At 39.8% G+C, this 18619-nt stretch overlaps 1 protein-coding gene across 9 annotated transcripts in view; it reads left to right on the plus strand.

Moving 5' to 3' along the window:
• elfn1a (extracellular leucine-rich repeat and fibronectin type III domain containing 1a) overlaps positions 1 to 18619 on the plus strand; it is a 233279-nt gene that overhangs the window by 160870 nt on the left and 53790 nt on the right. For 4 of the 9 annotated variants that reach the window (XM_057860886.1, XM_057860883.1, XM_057860880.1 and 1 more), the window contains one exon: positions 5836 to 5905. The gene's annotated coding sequence lies outside the window, so the exon portion shown is untranslated. Of the gene's footprint in view, positions 1 to 5835; positions 5906 to 15637; positions 15773 to 15911; positions 15957 to 18619 lie in introns of all 9 variants that reach the window. The other 5 variants (XM_057860885.1, XM_057860882.1, XM_057860888.1 and 2 more) reach the window with 2 other exon arrangements.

Here is an 18619-nt window from a genome sequence, read left to right on the forward strand (position 1 = left end):
GAGACAAAATTGTAGACCTGCACCAGGCTGAGAAGACTGAATCTGCAATAGGTAAAACGCTTGGTGTAAAAAAATCAACTGTGGTAGCAATTATTAGAAAATGGAAGACATACAAGGCCACTGATAATCTCCCTCGATCTGGGGCTCCATGCAAGATCTCACCCCGTTGAGTCAAAATGATAAAAAGAACGGTGAGCAAAAATCCCAGAACCACACGGGGGGATCTAGAGAATGACCTACAGAGAGCTGGGACCACAGTAACAAAGGCTTCTATCAGTAACACAATGCGCCGCCAGGGACTCAAATCCAGAAGACGACTGGGAGAATGCGTTATGGTCAGATGAAACCAACTTACTACCAACTTTTTGGTAGAAACACAGGTTCTCGTGTTTGGAGGAGAAAGAATACTGAATTGCATCCGAAGAACACCATACCCACTGTGAAGCACGGGGGTGGAAACATCATGCTTTGGGGCTGTTTTTCTGCAAAGAGGCCAGGACGACTGATCTGTGTAAAGGAAAGAACGAATGAGGCCATGTACTGAGAGATTTTGAGTGAAAGTCTCCTTCCATCAGCAAGGGCATTGAAGATGAGATGTGGCTGGGTCTTTCAGCATGACAATGATCCCAAACACACAGCCAGGGCAACAAAGGAGTGGCTTTGTAAGAAGCATTTCAAGGTCCTGGAATGGCCTAGCCAGTCTCAAGATCTCAACTCCATAGAAAATCTGTGGAGGGAGTTAAAAGTCCGTGTTGCCCAATGACAGCCCCAAAACATCATTGCTCTAGAGGAGATCTGCATGGAGGAATGGGCCAAAATACCAGCAATAGTGTGTGAAAAGCTTGTGAGGAGTTACATAAAATGTTTGGCCTCCGCTATTGCCAACAAAGGGTACATAACAAAGTATTGAAATGAACTTTTGGTACTTTTGACCAAATACTTATTTTCCACCATGATTTGCAAATAAATTCTTTAAAAATCAAACAATGTGATTTTCTGTTTGTGTTTTTTCCACATTCTGTCTCTCATGGTTGAGGTTTACCCATGTTGACAATTACAGGCCTCTCTAAAATACTCAAGTGGGAGAACTTGCACAATTAGTGGTTGACTAAATACTTATTTGCCCCACTGTATATTTGCTCTTTAACTGAACAAAAATGTTTTATCCGATTACTCGATAGAATTTTCAGTAGAATACTCGATTACTAAAATATTCGCTAGCTGCAGCCCTACTCGACAGTTTGTTGCTTGACTGACTGACACTTGACTTTCACCAGCTTGGAAACAAACCAGTACCTCTTTGGGCATGGTCTATTACTGCGCTATTAATAAGTAGCGCTAAAATGGACTTTCGTTGCACCCCTCTTTCTGTCTGTGTATAACACGCTGTTAATCATGACATTTATGGTGATGGATTTAAGTTCTTAGCACATAAAGAGGCTCCCATGCGTCTGCCGCATGAGACTTGATTCGCTATAAATTTTGTCATCAGCACAATGATGATGTCTGAGCCGCACAGCATTATGTGAGTTCGTTTACTCGCCGTGAGGAGGCATGCGAACACGCCTCGATGACTTTTCTTGGGCATGCCTGTGTGTTAAAGCCAAATGTTCCCTTTTGGCTGAGAGGCTTTCCCTTCGGGGGCAGCTGCAAGAGCGACCCTGCCAAGGGCGCCTTCCTTCCCGTGCTTGTTCGGCTGCGTAAAATGGGTCATTGAACGGCTAAATGGACTCATTATGATGTGTAATTAAAAGAATACTGCAGACGTTTCCAAGGCTCCCCCCGTCGCTCGGTTCTTCCGCCGTTACGGGTCGTCTTGGGCCTCTGCTGGACAGCGGCTGCCACTTAAACTGGCGTCCCTTTCTCTGGCATGCGGATAACAGCCGTACCAGCTAATTGAATTGCAGTATCCATTGTCTGCTCATTTGCTGATAATCTCGCCAGTTTGCAGATTCCAATTACCGGGTGTTGCGATTGAATTTTGCCCGTGCTTTCCATTCGATACAACATGTTACACCGTGCGTATCACGAGGGGCGCGGAACGTGCATAGTTCCATTAAAACCAAGAGCAGTAATATGAATACTGATTGTGCTGTAATCTCTGGTTAGTCTTGTGCAACCATTAATATGCAGGTAGGTGGGAAAATTGCATCATTCATTGGATACATCCCACTGGAAAGCACAAAAGAAAATTGGGGGTGGAGGGTAATCTCGTATATTAATTTCAGCAAAACAAAGCCTGGACAGATTACACAAATGGAAATGCACCGAAATATGCAGTACTTCACCAGGAGTCATGGAGATGATAAGAAGCAGAGTGATGTTTGATTCATTCGTAAAACTGACTTCTGCAAGAACATTAAATCAAAGCGTGTTTGCTTGAATAGATAAGGTTAAAAAGTTTCAGTTTTTTGAGAAAAACATTGCTCATTTTTCACTATAACAGATGCCACGTTCTTCTGGGAGAGACTGTCAAAATCATGGATTTTTGGTCAATTTGACCACCATCTCCTTTCTAGATTTAGTTAGGGAGTCTTATATGTAAAAGTCATTCAAGCATGTCTTGGTGGAGCTCATTCACTGCCACTGCAAGCGATAAACATCAAATCCATTTTAACTAGGATGGCTGGCATGGAATTGAATGACCGTGTTTCAGTGCAATTGACGGTGGTAGATGTTCGATCCATTTGGACGGAAAGGGGCGAATGAGGAAAGGCTTGCACAGCATCGGCTGTGGCTGCTCTGCCCCCGCACCTAATCTCACTCGCTTCTAAGCATTTTTTTGGCCAGTGAAACGCCGGTAGCAAGCATTGTAAAATCTGCACACATCCTTTGGTACATCTGTAAAGTGTAATCCAATTTCGAGTGCTGGTGTCCGTGTTGAAGATGATTTTTATTGTTGAACTGAATGGAAAAGTTCACTTGCTGCTCGAGCACACTCCCCATCCTAACTCAATAAGCCAGGTGCACAATTTTGGGCATCTCTTGTTGTTTCTGGATTTGAATACTTTAAGCACTGGGAAGCTTGCAGACCCGTGACCTATACACACAGAAAAAGACAATCATGAGAAGGGGTATTCATGATGGCCATTTGCAAGTGTTTCTCCTCTGTGCACCTTCTCTAAAGAGTGGCATTATTGGAGCCTCAAAACAACGCTCAAATGACCTAGAAACAACATTGTTCAACATTATGGTTTACAGGAAGGGCTACGTCAGAGGTGTCAGATGTCAGTTTTTACTTAGAGGAATATATAGCGGAATTGAAAGAAAAGAGGCACAGTTATAGGTTTATGCTTAGACTTCACTATCAGTTGACGGGACAGGGTGCTGGGGCCGATCCGTAGAGGGCCTATTTTCAAAATCTTAAAATTCAAATATTTACAAAACCAAAGCAACTAGAGACCTAAAACCAAAACAGGCACCTCCCTTAGGCATATATGAGTCTCCATGAGCAGCGACATCAAACAATTCAAAATCGTTCCCTATACATATATATATATATATATATATATAGTATATATAATTTTTTTTTATATGTGTGTGTGTATATGTATCCGTATAGCCTATGTATATACAGTCCCTGACAAAAGTCTTGTCGCTTATCCATTTTGTAGAAACAATTGCTAATAACCTGACTTTTAATTACTCAATTCGTTTCAGAAATGGCTCATATGAAAGCTAAGACTCTCCCAAATGATGTTGAATGTACAAAAATATATTTGTTTCACTGAAAAAAGATTTATCATTTAATGAAGACATAAAGGTCAAATTTTGGCAAGACAAAAGTTTTGTCGCCTACAGAAAGTAGTGTGAAAATTGAACAAAAAATGTACTTCAAATACAAAAATATATTACATAACATAAGCGAATTAAGTAGTGGGGCTGTGAGATCCAAATTTAATATTTTGTGTGACTTCCATCGGCTTGAAGGACTGCATCCAAACGGTTCGGCAATGATTTATACAATTTATTGATGAAGTCATCAGGAACATCAAAGAAAGCAGTCTTGCATGCCTCTCAGAGTTCATCGGCATTCTTGGGTTTCGTATTCCATGCTTCCTCTTTCATGCTACCCCAGACATCCTCAATGATGTTCATGTCTGGTGACTGGGCTGGCCAGTCCTGGAGGATCTTGATCTTCTTTGCCTTGAGGAACTTTGAGGTGGAGGTTGAAGTATGCGATGGAGCACCATCCTGCTGCAGAATTTGTCCTTTTTTATGGTTAGGAATATAAGAGGCAGCTTCGATTTGTTGATATTTCAGACTATTTATGTTGCCTTCCATCCTGCAGATCTCTCAGGGGGCAGACAATAAAAAAACCGTGTGGCATTTGCCAAGGCCCACAGCCTGTCAAAAGGATGGACACTAGAAAAGTGGCAAAAGGGAGATTTTTCCAGATGAATCTTCCATTGAATTACACCACAGTCGCCGCAAATATTGCAGGAGACCCACTGGAGCCTGCATGGATCCGAGATTCACTCAGAAAACAGTGAAGTTTGGTGGTGGCAAAATCATGGTCTAGGGTTACATCCAGTATGGGGGTGTGCGAGATATCTCAAATTTTATGCTAGATGCACAAAAATCGCCAAATGCTGAGATAATCACCTATATTTTCAGGATCAATCGCAATATTTAACATATTAGCCATATCAAGTTTTTGGCCAAACTAGCAACTTAATTTTTTTATATTTCTTGCAAGTTTTCAACCGCTAATAAATCACTCAATTTTCACATCAAAAAAACTTAATACATGAAGAAAGCATGCAGAATCATCTTAATTTTACTCAACAAAAGCACAATTTGTATATTCCTATATGCAATTACAACTTATTTAGGTTGAATTCCGATGCCTCAGCACGGAGGCGCATCTTGCCGGCTATTTGGCCCTCGTTGTTTTTAGATTGAAATGTTACCAAAAAAAAAAAAAATGTATGGACGCGTAAATGTCTAAATTACTACTTTTTTGCCAAAAAACGGGCAGTTGGCTGAAAATTACAAAATCATTTGAATGTAAACTTACGCTACTGTGTATGGATACAATATGGCGGCCATCACAAAGCAAAGCTTTTAAATTTGAAAATTCTTGTAAATAAATGCGTACATCCCGCAATTTCTGTAAATACGAACATAGAACAGTCTAGATTCTTGGTTAAAAGCAAAAAAAAAACAAAACAAAAAAAAAAAAAAACGGCAGTCATCATTCATTTCACATAAATATTTCGGACTAAAATTACGCTATTGTGTACATCCAAGGCAGCCATCACAGAACATAGAGCTTTTTAAGTTGAAAATTCTTGTAAAAATTGCGTACATCACTGACTTTCTGTACATATGAACATAGAACAGTCTAGAGTCTTTGTTAAAAGCAAAAAAACAAGCAGTTATCATTTGTTTTACGTAAATATTTCGAGCTAAAGTTAAGCTAATTTTTTCCATGCCTTTTTTACGTTTCAAAGCGCCTGCTATTTTATGTAATAATTACCTTGAATCCTTGACAAAATTACTCTTGAGACACTGGTGCCAGCTTGTATGCAGTAAAACGTTCTTCCTTTTTCCACCTACATCTGGCGTTTGAAAGCAGCGTGTTTGAGTTTTCCCCCGATGAGAAGGCATGGCGCAATGTTTGTGGGAACTGTCTCGTCAACTGATGGTGAAGTCTATGGTTTATGCCAAGAAAAATCTCAGATAAACAGAGGCGAAGGATGATGAGAACTGGTAAACTTACCCTCAGACCATTTCCAAAGACCTAAAACATTATTGCTGCAGATGTTGTCATTATGCATTGTTAAATCATAGATTTTATAAATTTAACATTATTTGTATGTTCTGCTGCAGAGTCCAGTGAAGGAGGCAGTAACATCTGGGATGCTCTGGGTCGTCGAGGACTTCCAAGCATATTATCAAGGTAATTTAGTTGTACATGCATCTTGAGTCACCTGCAGATTTGCAATCAGCAAAACAAGTTGCCACCCACCTTCCACTCTGCCCCTTCCTCTCTAAGAGGATGAGCGGGAATCCATGGCTAATCTTCAGGTCAATACACATGATAAGTACAGTTCCGAAAACAAGTCTCTAAACAGGACATGCCATCCTTAACACTATCACTCGCTCTCTGTGTGTTTGTGTTGATTGTTGTTATGTCCTGTTTAGGCAAGGAAAGGCAAATTTATTTATATAGCACAATTCAACACAAGGCAATTCAAAGTGCTTTACATCACATGAAGATCATAAAAATCACATTTAAATCAACACAACGTAAAAACCAAGACAAAAGATCACATTTCATCACAGAATAAAAATAAATAAATAAAAATAAAACAAAAATAAAAATACTAATAATAATAATAATTGAAATCAGCAATGGAGATAAGCACAAGAGGAAAAGAAAGCAGGTAGATTGAAATATATAGACAGTTATGGATATGCAGTGCTAAACAAAAGCGTTTTTAGCCCTGATTTAAAAGAGCTAACAGTTTGAGCATACTTTAGACGTTCGGGTAACTTGTTCCAGAAGTGAGGAGCATGATAACTAAATGCTGCCTCACCCTGCTTGGTTCTTGTTCTTGGAACATGGAGAAGACCGGTTCCAGATGAACTTAGGGGTCTAGATGTCTCATAGGAATCTAACAAGTCAAGCATGTATTTTGGTCCAAGGCCATTAGGTGTTTTGTAGACGAGCAGTAGTATTTTATAGTCTATCCTTTGACTCACTGGAAGCCAGTGAAGCGATTTCAAAACCGGTGTAATGTGGTCCAGCTTCCTTGTATTTGTGAGGACTCTGGCTGCAGCATTCTGTACTAGCTGCAGCTTCCTGACTGATTTTTTATCAAGACCTGTAAATATATCGTTGCAATAGTCCAATCTGCTGAAAATGAATGCATGCATAAGTTTTTCCATGTCTTGTTGAGTCAGAAGCCCCTTAATTCTGGTTATATTTTTTAGGTTGTAATAAGCGGATTTAGTGACGGACTTTAGATGGCTATCAAATTTTAGGTCTGAGTCAATAATTACGGCAAGGTTTCTGACTTGATTTGTAGCTGTAAGTGACATTGTGCTAAGGTGGCTGCTTATCTTTGACCTTTCCTTTTTTGGCCCAAAAATGATCACCTCTGTCTTCTCCACATTTAACGGGAGAAAATTCTGGCACATCCATTCATCGATTTGATGAATGCATTTACTCAGGGAGACTAAGGGACTATAATCATGTGGGGACACAGAAATGTACAGTTGTGTGTCATCTGCATAGGCGTGATAGGAGATGTCATACTGTTCCATTATCTGAGCTAACGGAAGCATATAGATGTTAAATAAGAGTGGTCCAAGAATTGACCCTTGAGGGACTCCACACATGAATTTGGTTCGTTCTGACTGATAGTTTCCGATTGACAAAAAGAAATCCCCCTTCTTGTAAATAGGATGTGAACCACCGAAGAATAGTGTCAGTAAGCCCTACCCACTTTACATTTTCAGCAGCTATTGCAACCTCCATGTGCACTTGCAAGAATAATTAAACTTAATGATGAGCACAATACTATAAAAATGTATCGAGTTTCCATAACAGAGGACGAATAAAATCTCCATTTAAAAAAAAATTAACTGCTCTCCTCGGAACGTTCACCCAAATTATGTATTCAGCAGGAGGATAAACACAAACAATGAACTATCATCACTCGGTTTTATGTCCTATGCATCATCCTAAGGAAAGACGAGAGAAAAATTAAATCCTCAAAAACACTCGTGAGACAAACAGAATGCATCAGCATATTCGGAAAAAAAGATCCAACTCGCTATTTGTTATGTTTACAATTGGAAGAGACCTGCTTTTCATTACTATTGATGACCGAAAGTAAACCTACCCCCATAAAGTGATGTTATAACATTTATAGTCAGTAGTTACTCTAGAAATAACATCTAATTTTGAAAAAGACACGGTTTGGAGGGTATTAATACCAGATCAGATTGACTGCGTAAAATCAGGGGAATAAGTGATGGCATTTATGGGTTGAATATAGAGTGGTAAAAATGAAAACTGATAAAAACGAAGGTTATGCACAATTTCTCGCTGTAAAATAAAAGCACATTTGCCTGATGAGGATAAAGCGTCCTGACATCCGCCCAGTCCTTGTACAGAGGCAGATAATCGTCTTGTTAAAGAGATAATAATCCACAATATTACGCCTGGTGTTCACCTCCAGCACAACTTTATTCGAAGTACGTGGCCTCGACGCATGAATCATCATTGACTCACTTTTATAACCGGAACAACCTTTCCTTCGTAAATGACTCACTCTTTACGCAGCTAATCAGTCGCAGCGCATCTTATCATTTTCCCCAACTTTACTTTATCTGATGCTATTGTCATCGCACAACCCGGAGAGCCGGCGGGCGCGGATACCGCGTATAATTTGCCGAAAAACGAAGGGACAACAGCAGAGCGGAGAGCCTGAAGAAGTGTGATTAACCAAGCTGTGTTGGAATAATAAAGAGTCGTTTCGCTCTGCATTGTAATGAAAGCGGTGCTTCATCATCATCATGGAAATGAGCAGTGGTGCAGACACTCACGGAAACAGATCTGCATTTTAATAAATATTAATACTGCTTTTTTGCTCTGTTTAGTGACAAAATTAATCTAGTTTTTGGAGTTAAGAGTAGTGTTGCCTTACAAAGAAAGGCATACAGATATGTGTTGTGACTAGAGATGTCCGACACTTTTGGGTGGCCAATACCAGCGGCCGATAAAAGACATTTTCAAAATATCGGTTTTGCGCCAATTCATACATTGCCTCAAAAGTGAATGCACAGCAGGCAACCATTGTACATGAGTTGATCACAGCCTAACCTGCAGCTATTACTTATGACCTCTAAATGTCTCTAAATGGAGATGCTTGGGTTTGTGAAGACCATTTGAATTCATGGTGCATAAATTAAATGAATGATAAATGAAAAATAAAGCATTATATACTAATCACATATATCTACTGCGTTACCAGAAAGAAATAGTCAGGACAAAATGGCGAGTTTTAAATTAAATTACAAATCAAGCCAAATAGTGTGTTTTGTCCCTCGACTGACGCCGTAGTTTCCTGTTTACTGGTCCATCCATTGTAATTCACGTCATTTGAGTGCTGGCTTCACAACGTACTTGACCTCTGATAGTTTGTATATTGTGAATAAATATTGCCATCCAATGTATTTGTTGAACAAACGAAATGTTTGAATAGAGTTTGACCAAAGTCTTGAGTAAGTTTTATGTGTATGTTGCATAGCTATTTTGATTGGGAATGCCAGTTCTCTTTACAATGTTTTTTAACTGTGTGAAAATAGGGCCTTATTAATACAGATTGAAGCGCTTTTCTTTTTGTGAACTTTATTTTTTTTGAGAGAGATATTATTTTTGTTGTGCTTTCACCAAATGATACTTATGTTTGTTGTGAAGGAGTTGCCGAAGCTTATGCCAATAAACGGCGCGGTCCAATGAACGCCTGTGTCCACTCACCTTTTGTAATATTCTGATATAGAATTATCCGAGGCACTTTAAAGTGCACGCAGCGCCAACATGTTGTTTACTCACATGATGCAGGAGTGAGTTAGAGTTACGGCCTGCCGAGAGCTGTAAGCTGTGTTAATGTTGAAGCTGAATGTGCTAATAAAGAAACAAAGTGCCAGCACGTCGTGTGAGGTATACATTTGTTAAGAAAAAGCACAAAACAAGACACCTTTCTCTTTCTCTTAGCTCTCAAGTGCGTCATTGTTTGTTTGAGGCAATGCATGAGCGGGTCATTCCGCCCATGCGTTGAATATTTTAACGTGATTAATTTTAAAAATTAATTACCGCCCGTTAACGCGTTAAATTTGACAGCCCTAAAAAATATTGAAGTTGTTATATCAGTAAAACATCCAGTGGGACATCCCATTATAACTGGCCATAATTTGTTGAGTCCACGACCACATATATCGGTAAATGGTAAATGGTGTTATACTTATATAGCGCTTTTCCACCTTTCAAAGCGCTCAAAGCGCTTTACACTACATCGCCATCTACCTACTGGTGACGCAGCACCAGGAGCAATGTGGGGTTCAGTATCTTGCTCAAGGATACTTAGGCGAGTTCATCAGCGCAGAGAATTGAACTGGCCTATTGACCAGTGAAAGAGGGGGATGGGGGTGGGGGTGTCTATAAGCCTATAAGCCAAGTGATTGAAAGGGGTAGAGTGTACACAAATCAGTTCTGTGATGTAGAACCCAGTAATCGTGTGAATGTTTTATGAGTGTAAGCCCGTTGGCGACCAACCCTACGCCGCCGCATCGCCAATCCCGGCACCGGGACCCCCAACCCGAGCATGCCCTACCACATCCAGCAGCACGCAAGCCCCACCGGGCGCGCGACAGCCACGCAGACGGGCGCCAACCCAGGGCCACGGCCCCCACCCAGCCAGCTCGGGGAGGGAGGGTGATCGGGGGGCCAGGCGCAGCCCATCCCTCCTCCTGCAGCCCAGCAAGGGAGCGGTCGTCTCCCCCCCCCCCCGGGACCCAGGGTGGTCCCCCGGCCCACCCGCGCACCCATCAACCGGCCGTCAGGGATGGCCGGAGGGGACGCACCACCAACCCCACGCCTACCCCCACCCCCGCCCGCTCACCCGGGCCACGAGACACAGCCGCAGCCCCCCAACCGGCACAGCACGCCACGGGACCCCCAGCGGCCCACCAAGCCCCAGGCAAGGCAGGGTCCCCCCGTTGGTGCAGGCGACACCCCGCTGATACATCGGCGCCCAGCCAGCGACCCGCGACGGAGCGCAGGGCGGATGCCCAGCCAGAGAAGAGAGGGGGAGGCGGAGGCAGGAGAATGCCCAGGAACAGCCAGGAACAGCCGTTCGTTAAAATATTTTATGTTATTAATATATGCGCTGCGCGACCCTCTCACTCATTGTCGCGCTCAATATGTAATGACGTCGATTTGTCTTTATAGAGAGATAAAAGGCAGTGCAAAATGAGTACAGTGAACTTTGGCAGCCTTTGAAGCCTTTCTTCAATTGGCTAATACCTTGCAATCCCTCTTTCTATGATTAGAAATATCATGGGAAGCAATGTGGCGAAGCAAGGTCGCAATAGATCTTTGTCTTAACACCTTAAGTTATTTCCCAAAGCAGAGAAGATATATCTATTGGTAGCACGACGCACAGTCATGGTTTTACTTCCCATAATGGTTTCACTTCCCATCATGCATTGGAGCATGCCTGCAGTATCATTTACTGAAAGCTCAACAAATACACTAGATGGCAATATTTAGTTACAATACACAAAGTCACAAGTCTTTCTATCCGTGGATCCCTCTCACAGAAAGAATGTTAATAATGTAAACGCCATCTTGAGGATTTATTGTCATAATAAACAAATACAGTACTTATGTACTGTATGTTGAATGTATATATTCGTCCGAGTTTTATTCATTTTTTTCTGAATGCATTGCCAAAATGTATATGATCGGGAAAAATTGTCGGGAATGATTGGAGTTGAATCGGGAGCAAAAAAAAGCAATCGGATCGGGAAATATCGGGATCGGCAGACACTCAAACTAAAACGATCGGGATCGGATCGGGAGCAAAAAAAGCATGATCGGAACAACCCTATTTGTAATCTGTTCGCCTGTGTGAAAAAACTACATTTCCTCACGCCATTAGACGCCACTTCCTGCCGAGAGCTGTGCCGAGCTGTGTTCATACTGTTAGCTTCATGTGTTAACAAAGAAACAAAGTCGTCAGCACGTCGTGTGTTCGATACATTGTTGTTGTACTGTGCACTATCCGTTTAAGAGACGCTGGAGTAGTAGGCGGTGAGGAGATCGGCGAGAAGCAAAACTTCGCGGTCGAATGTGGCGGCACTCCGCTATTTTTTGTTTTCTTATTGTTGCCACAACAAAGTGGAGAAAGCCATCAACGACTCATCTCCTTCTTTCCCCCCCAACGTTTTTATATTATTATTTTATATGCACGAGAGCTGCCGGATCTGCCAAAATGAACATGATGTCTGATGATTATTTTTTTTTTAACAATGTCATCAGATAGACAAAAACATAAAATTATGTGCAAATGCCTGCATCTTCAAATCATGAAAATAATAACAGCCTATATCTTACCAATCTTGATGGGTCTTGTATCCATTCCATGTCAGGTAGTCTAGGCACATTGTTTGCATCCTGATTAGCGTCTGGCTAATACATGTTAGGTCCAACATAAAATTCCAACCTCCTCTTCTTCCTCCAACTCTTCAAAAACTTGGATCTCCTCCCTTGCGCTCGATCTATCGCTTATATCGCTGTTTGAATAATTGTTTGAAGGGCTTTGTATGGCGGCCGTATATATGAAGCTGCCATCGCTGTTCCCGGTGTGACGTATCACTTCCGGGTTCGTCCCCTTTCAGGCTCGAACTTCGGAAACGCGATTATTTTGTCAAATATACAACATATAAATTATTTTTTCGTGCTTTATTTGTTGGACAATGTTTAATTACTTTAATTGTGACGCTATTTGGCATGTTATGAAATTACTTCACATTACTGCTTTAAATCAGTCGAGATCTAAAGTTGCTGTATAAAGTAAAATAAGAAAGCAGAACTCTATTGTTGGTCAAGCCGACCTTTCTGTGTGTTATGCTAAATTAATGCCTGTGTTTTTAATTACTCACTGAAATGTCATCTGTAAGTTTGGGTCTTGGCATTAAGACATAATTCCGAAAAAACTTTAATAAGACCAGTACTAAATGAATGACAGGTGAAACGAAAATTGTGTAGACAGGGATGACGCTGCCAAATATGCAAGTGCCAGTGCTTAAAGTCTTACTCATACAGCCAAGGGGATTTTTGAAATCTAAATGCAAATGCTAAATGTAAGCAGATGAGCAAACAAGCACGCTATTTACTTCTATCAGTAAGCATCTAAGTCTAAAGGAAACAGCGTCTGCTAATGAGGGATGAATTATTAAACACATGACCGTCCCATAAAGGGAGACAGGCTTTAGTGTGTCGTAAAACGTTTAATACATGTTTATAACCATCCATTGATTAAAGTGTTACTGGACTAGTGAAATGTTACAGCGTGGCTTGTTGGGATTGTGCTAGGCTCTTTACGGCCGGTTGCCGGCCATGGCCTCTGTTAGAACAGAGGGCTGAACCATTGTTAAATCGGCATCCTGATTGATGGCATCGGAGTGCAAGTGAGGGCGACTTTTAAGCTTCAAGTTTAAAGTGAGTGCAACGCAAAGTGCAATAGGTCTTGATGGCATCAGAGAACAAGAGTTATCTGAATGGATTAGTGCAGGGAGCAGCATGGATTAGAAATGGATCCCGCAGGAGGACTCAAATTGGTGGCATAAAGTGATTGTAAAACATCAGCGTGCTCGCAGTTTATTGGGCTCTTTTCCTCATCAATGGAATTGAACCGGTCGTTCGTGCTGGCCCCTTGCATCAATATCCCTTTGTCGTGCCTTGCCTCCCGATGAATATCACATGACTTGGCTGAAGCCATGTTGGAGGCTCCTCAGCAGATGCTAATTTGTGGACTGTTTTCATTGGTTTACTGTACCCCAAATTTACTTGTACAATCTAGGGAAAATTATTGTACCCGTGTATAACACGCACCCTAATTTTAGCACTAATAAATAGAAGAATACAAGAAAACAGAGCTCGTGTACAGTTACAGAAATGTCATTTTACTGACTGGTGAAACACAGCACAAGCATAGCACATTGGTAGTTCAAAACATTACCGTAAACTGACAATATGTACGGTAATAATATGATCTGATAACTTCTTCAAATTACCAGAATCCAGGAGAAAACAAAACGGTTGTGACTTTTCTTTTAAAGGCTGCTGTATAACTTGCTCGTTTCATCATGATGAATAAATGTTTCCTCCATGGATTGATACGGTAAAATGAAAATGAGAACGTTAAGTCGGAAATCCGAGAGAGCTCATCGCTGTCGACACGACAGTAACAATAGGAACTATTGTTATTTGGGTTTGAGTTTCCCGAGGGACAGATATAGTTGAAGGATACAGGAAGTCTGTGTTGTGTTACGTTTGCTATGGTCCAAGTTGCGGAGCTGCAATAAACGTTGACTCAAATGAGTTCAAGAAACTAAATTTTGTGCTTTATGAAGAGTGAAAAAAGCAGAATTTAACACAGACGAAATCTTTCAACCGATCAGAGTGAAGTATTACCGAAACAAGATGGTGACGCCACGTACCTTAATGGTCGGCAACAGATCGCCGCATACGTTTCTTCAACACAACATGGCCGTGTCAATAGAAAAAAAAAATCGGTTTATATATACATATTAGGGCTGTCAAACGATTAAGATTTTTAATCAAGTTAATTACAGCTTAAAAATTAATTAATCGTAATTATTCACAATTAATCGCAATTCAAGCTCTCTATAAAATATGCCATATTTTTCTGTAAATTATTGTTGGAATGGAAAGATAAGACACAAGATGGATATATATATTTAACCTGCGGTACATAAGGACTTTATTTGTATATTATAACAATAAATCAACAAGATAGCATTAACATTATTAACATTCTGTTAAAGCAATCCATGGATAGAAAGACTTGTAGTTCTTAAAAGAGTTATTACAACTCTTTTATTACAAGAGTTACAACAATTACAAGAGTTAGTACAAGTTATAGAAATTTTATATTAAAGCCCCTCTTAATGTTTTTGTTTTAATAAAACTTGTAAAATTTTCAATCAAAAAATAAACTAGTTATTAATAAACCATTGTTGATGTCAATAATTACTTACACAATGCTCATGGGTGCTGAAGCCTATAAAATCAGTCGCACCCAAGCGCCAGCAGAGGGCAGCAAAACTCCACAAAACACAATTAACAAGTAGGGATTTCACTGTACTGTCATTTAGATCTGTCTGAGCGGGGCATGTGCGTTAATTGCGTCAAATATTTTAACGTGATTAATTTAAAAAATTAATTACCGCCCGTTAACGCGATAATTTTGACATATATATATACTATATATATTTTATATATATATATATATATATATATATATATATATATATATATATATATATATTTCTGTCTCCATCCCTGTACCCGTGTTTAATGCGCACCATGATTTTACAAGTTGATTTTGGGGGGAAAAAAAGTGTGCGTTATATTCGAGAAATTACGGTACATCCATCATTTTTTTTTCTGGTCAGTCGTCCCAGGAATCTGCAGCGATAAAGCGTTGATTCCATGGAGAATAATGTCGATTCTAGGGGAGCGATTGTTGATTCCACAACTTAAAAGTTGTTTTTCCAAAGGCAATGAAAAAAAAAAAAAAAAAAAAAAAACATAAATGACCACTTATAAAGCAATGCTATGCAACAACGATGTAAAAATTCATTCAATCATTCATTCATCTTCTGAACTGCTTATCCTCACAAGAGTCGCAGGGGTGCTGGAGCCTTTCCCAGCTAACATCAGACAGGAGACAGGGTACACTCTAATTTGGTTGCCAGCCAGTCTAAATGTAAAAATTATCTTGTGAAATTATTTGCAATACCTTAACATTGTGAAACATTGCGATTTTGAATTAATAAACACCAGTATATTGTCCTTGTCACTCTTGAGCAGATTTATTCACATTGCTTATAAAGAGAAAAACATCATCAAACAAAGGGCTTGATGCTTAGCAATACTGGAGGGAAGATTTCAAGTGGAAGCCATCAACTTGACCTTGACCAGGCCAACAGCATGCAGCAGAAAATTGTTAAGTGCAGAACATTTAACGAAATAAAACTAAGTGCAAATTATCCAGTTGTTTTATAAACATTACTGCTGACTATTGAAAATGAATACATAAATATTCAGTCAGTTAATTATATATAGATTTTCTTCTTTCTGGCAGGTGCTATTTAACCCCAACATCTAGCGGCTGTGATGAGAACAACAGGTATGTTCAGATGTTGCAATCTGTGATAAATTCCGTGATTCCTGGGGGGACGATTGAAGGCATCTTGAGTGTCTTTGGGAGAGAGGCATTGTATACCCTAGACTTGCTACCAGCCAAACACAGTACTCCCCAGCTTTTACATTCACACCTATGAGCATAGCATACACGTTTTAGGAGTGTGGGATGAAGCAAGAGTACCTGAAACAAAAGTATCTTTTATACTCTGATAGTGCGGCAACGATTACTGTAATTTTCGGACTATAAACTGCTACATTTTTCCTTCATTTTGAATCCTGTGGCTTACAGTCCACTGTGGCTTATTTGTTGATTTATTTGGGTTAATAGGTAACACTTTATTTGAAAGCGGCGTCATAAGACTGTCATAAGACCGTCATAATTATGACATAACACTGTCATGGGCATTACTGAATGCTTATGACAGACGTCATTAAGTGTCATCTGGCAAATTATGTCACTAACTCCATTTATGTCCAGCTCGGATGTTATCCATGTAAAAGTGAGATAATTTGCCGGATAACACTAAATGACATCTGTTATAAGCATTCATTTATGCTCATGACAGTGTCATATCATAATTATGATTGTCTAATGACGGTTTTATAGAATCACTGTCAAATAAAATGTTACCATATACCATAACTTGCAATTTATGAAACAACTGGAACAGTAACTGAAGATATAATTATCACAGAACAGGAAATTTGATTGTTATTTACATCTGTAGCACTGCAATGCATGCTAGGAGGCATGTTGGATTGCTAGGAGATATGGACAACAACTGGTTTGACAGCAGGGGGCTGCAGAGTTTAACTGCCTCCCCCAAGGGAGCAGTGATGGCCAAATGAAGGTTCTTTAAGGGAATAAGCTTTGCAGCCAATTGGTACAAAGCTTCATGGTGGTTCATTTGGTCTTATGACAGTCGTATGATGCCGCTGTCAAATAAAGTGTTACCGCTGTCTCTCTTTTGGTGTAAATATCCCATAATACTGTGAAGGGAGCTGCGGCTTATATTCCAGTGCAGTATGCCAATACTCGTCTAACATGGCTGAATCCAGGGTGCTCCCTGTTAAGACCAACAAAAGGTATATTTTCATTTGAGCTAATATGTTTGTTTATGCAGTCATTATTTTGTTTAAAAGTAGTATACTTAGCGGTTTTTTGTGACAATATGTGTTTGAATGTTTTGTTAAGAGCTTTGCAAAATAAGAAAATGTTAGCAATTCATAGCATTTAAGCTAGCGGACTTTTGCTGTGCAAGTTAGCCAATTGTTCTTTTGTTGTACTTAGATCGTCATTTTATTATTATTATTATTTTTTTTTTATACCGTTTGAGGCTAAGCTCAGGTATTTCAATTTAGTTTTACATGCATTTAATGTTCTTTTGAAAGTGCAATCTTAGCAAGCTAAAATATTGTTGCAAGCATAAACACTTGTTTCTTACTTTTTACATCTCCTACAATCTATTCTGCAAGGCATGAAATGTTTGTCATCAGATTACTCAACTATTCTAAGATTATTGCTAAGTAATCAATAGATTAATTATTTAAATAATCGAGAGCTGCAGCCCTATACTCTGAAGGTCTTCGCATTGGATGTATGAAACCATTGCAATACTTGAAAGCAAATGAGAAATGGCAATAGATTGACGGTCAACTGGGTGTCCTAGAACAGGTTGCCTGTTGTATACGCCTCAATAGGCAACATTCAATCAAACTGACACACTTGGTGCAGATACGTTCTCTCCGTTGACACCGCCTCGTGTCCATTTATATCCAGTTACATTACAGCCACTGTTCTTCACAAGGTTAATTAGCTTATATGAGGTACATGCTTATGTCCTTTCACTTCAATCAGTGTTGAATTTATGCTACTGTTTCTATATTTTTCTGACCTCAGTGAAGGTCGAACTTAGGTGTCTTCACGGAAGTGATGATGGGAAAATGTCGAAAAAAACGCTATGTCATGACCAAGGGCGTGGGCTCGTTCTCAACATTGGTAGGGACGATATAACAGCATTATCTGCATGTACACTTTTTGCTGGGGACATTTATAAAACCAAACAGATTATTGAACTGTGGTCAGGGCTATGCACCTTACCAATGCAAAATAAATCTTAATAAGTCATTTAGAAAAAAAATAATGTGAAAATTAATGTAAGCATGTGGGAAAAACTTAATGCACATAATGTAAACAATGATCCCAATGAGGGACGGCTGGCTTGACTTCGTTGTTCCTTGTGGACGCTGGCCTGACTGCAGTAGTTTTACAGGTTAGCAAGTTCAGACAATTTAATGTTATGCTAACTCTGATGCACGTCTGACTTTCTTTAGCAAAATTAGTGGTGGCGTCAGCCAATCAAACGTGTGTTTGAGGAGGGAAAAAAATGGACCAAAACATTCAGCAAGTGAAAGGCGATAAATGTAAGTCTGAAAATAATGAAAATAATTCACTTAATAATGGTAGAGTCTATTTTATCCACACAACAGTCTAAATTACCTATAAACAGTGGGGCAAATAAGTATTTAGTCAACCACCAATTGTGCAAGTTCTCCTACTTGAAAAGATTAGAGAGGCCTGTAATTGTCAACATGGGTAAACCTCAACCATGAGAGACAGAATGTGGGGGAAAAAAACAGAAAATC

Source organism: Corythoichthys intestinalis, chromosome 16 (assembly GCF_030265065.1).
Source record: "Corythoichthys intestinalis isolate RoL2023-P3 chromosome 16, ASM3026506v1, whole genome shotgun sequence".
In the NCBI taxonomy this organism is placed as follows: Eukaryota; Metazoa; Chordata; class Actinopteri; order Syngnathiformes; family Syngnathidae; genus Corythoichthys; species Corythoichthys intestinalis.